Consider the following 3,006-nt stretch of genomic DNA (forward strand, 5'->3'; position numbering starts at 1 on the left):
ACGGGCTATGGTCAGCCCATAACTTACCTGGCACAGGAGCGGGGCAAGTAGCACGGGCTATGGTGAGCCTGTAGTGGACTTACCTGGCACAGGAGCGGTGTTTTGCGAATTAGTCAAGACTCACCAAGTATTATATAGACCTTCACCTCAAGTGACCCTGAGAGACCATGTACGTGTTTTAATTTCCAGTCACACCATGAACATTTATCTAAAGGAAGTGATAACCTTACAGGAGTGAAAACTGCCCTCATGGTACTTAACAGAGAAGTCCTAATACAACACTCCTGTTTTGGTAAGAATGGTACGATCACTCGTGACACGACTGTTATGACCTCTGGGTCATCAGAGGTCACCCGTGTGTGTGTGTTTACTTATATTACTATTAATACACACTCAAAGGATTTACTCTTTTTATTAAGATATCAGTCATAATCACTGTTCATGATATTACGGGATATCTAGTTTCACGTGATATCACTTAACCAGTTTATTGTCAGGGAGCCACGTGATCACAGTCATGTATACTGTAGAGCTCTCTGGACTGACAGTCACGTGGTCATGTGGAGTGGCTGCTCCTGCATCAACAAGGTCATATTTTTTTTGTAATTAGCTTGTGTGGCAACCACGTGGTCATGTATACTGTGGAGCTGCTTATCTGACAACCAAGTGTGGTCATGTATACTGTCGAGCTGCATGTCTGACAACCAAGCGATCTTGAATATTGTACTTACGTAGTTGTGATTCGGGGGGTGGGGTGGTTGAGTATCTACTCCTTCGTCCCGCCTCTCAACTGTCAATCAGCTGATTCACATGTTTGTGGGGCTATTGGGCTCCATAATATCTACATTTGTAACTCTGTTTGGTGTCTGCCTCCATCACTTTACTTCCAAATGCATTCTATTTGTAAATTATCCACGCAAATAACTTATCTTAATAATCCACGAAAACAGCCACCTAATATAATCCTCAAAAATAATACTCCATATTAATCTACCAATATAACGTTTTGTAATAATCCAACACAATAACTCTAAACAATAATCCAATACAATAACTCTAAATAATAATCCAACAAAATAACTCTAAATAGTAATCCAACACAATAACTCTAAATAAAAATCCCACAGAAGAAATGTCCATAATAACTATTCATAATAACCATCAATAATTATCTACTACAATAAATGTACTTAATATTCCACAAGAATAGTCCTCCGCAATATTCATTCAAAATAACTCTCCAGAATAATCACAAAAATAACTCTCCAGATATAAGCCACAATAATAACCGGGCATAATAATCCTCAACTATAACCCTTAATAATAAGCCAGCACTATAACCCTGAATAAAAATCCTCCAAAGTAATCCTTCATAATAAGGCTCCAAAACCCCTCCACAATAATACAAGAGAATAATTCTCCATAATATTCCAACACAATAACCTTTCATATGAATTCACCACACTACCTCTCATAGTAATCTTCAACAGCTACTGTTCATAATAAGCCTCAACAATAACCCTCTATAATAATCCACAAAAATTTTTCATTATAATAATTCACCCCAATAAAATCCATAATATGCAATATAATAATCCACTTAATAATCATCCATAATAACTCACCATAATAACTATCCGCAATAAATCACAAATATAATTTCTTACAATAACCTCCTAAATGATATTTGAAAATAACCCTCCATATTAATTCACCAACTAAATATCAACAATAATCCCCCACAGTAACTCTCTATAATAATTCCCCACATTTATCCTTCTCATTATGCCCTCCACAATAATACAAGAGAATAATCCTCCATAATAATCCAACACAATAACCACAATAACCAAAATAAATATCAACAATAATCCCCCACAATAACTCACTATAATAATTCCTCATATTAACCCTTCTTAATAAGTCACCACAATAATCCTCAATTATATTAAACAACAATAGCCCTCCTCAATAATCTACAACAATAACTCTCCGTAATAATCCACCAAAATAAACCTCCATAATAATCAACCACAATATCTCTAGGAATTAATCCACATCAATAACCCTTTAAAATAATCTTCTAAAATAACCTTCTAAATAATTACCACTAACACTATTAATAATAATTAACCACTTTAACCTTCAAAATTAGTTACTACAATAACCCTCCCGTTATTAAAATTCACCACAATAACCCTCATTGTAGTAAAATCACAATAGCATCATATATCAATGGAAATAATTTTGGGGTAATGTAGTGACTTGTGGAGTTCAAATCACTCCAATGCCTCAAAATTATATTTATTGATTTATCACGTCATTGTGATTTCAATGTGATCTGAGTCTATTGTAAGAGTGTGAACGTCATTACCAAAGGCCTGAGTGTGGTCGGGTTGGCAGTAAAACCCTGGTTTGGCTCCGGTTTGGGCCCGCCACAACCTTCCATTAAATTCAGTAGAGTTCTGGCTTGGTCGACTTATCTTTCGTAATTGTCTTTCCCAACATCAGTATGTGTTAATGCAACCCGTTTCTTTGTTGTTGAAAAAGAAATAATACTTATCCATATGAAATTTTATGAGAAAAAAATTATAATATGGAACTGTGTTGCAGCTCTTTGTGTCTACCTATTTATTAATTTCCTGTGTTTGGAATTAATATTTATAGATTGAAATTAGAAAAAGGAAGAAGTGTTCGTGAAGATGGCTCCACAATAACCCTTCAAAATAATCTACTGAAATAATCTTCTAAATAATTGCTACTAACACTATAAATAATAATTCACCACTTTAACTTTCAAAATTATTTACTAAAATAACCTTTCTTACAAATTCCTCACAATAATACACATCACACTAAAATCACAATATCTTTATATACAATGAAAATAATTTTGGAGTAATGATATGACTTGTGGAGTTCAAGTCACTCCATTGTCTCAAAATGATTTTCATTGATATATCACTTCATTTTGACTTCATTGTGATCTGAGTCTATTGTAAGAGT

This window comes from Procambarus clarkii, chromosome 4 (genome assembly GCF_040958095.1).
Source record: "Procambarus clarkii isolate CNS0578487 chromosome 4, FALCON_Pclarkii_2.0, whole genome shotgun sequence".
Lineage (NCBI taxonomy): Eukaryota > Metazoa > Arthropoda > Malacostraca > Decapoda > Cambaridae > Procambarus > Procambarus clarkii.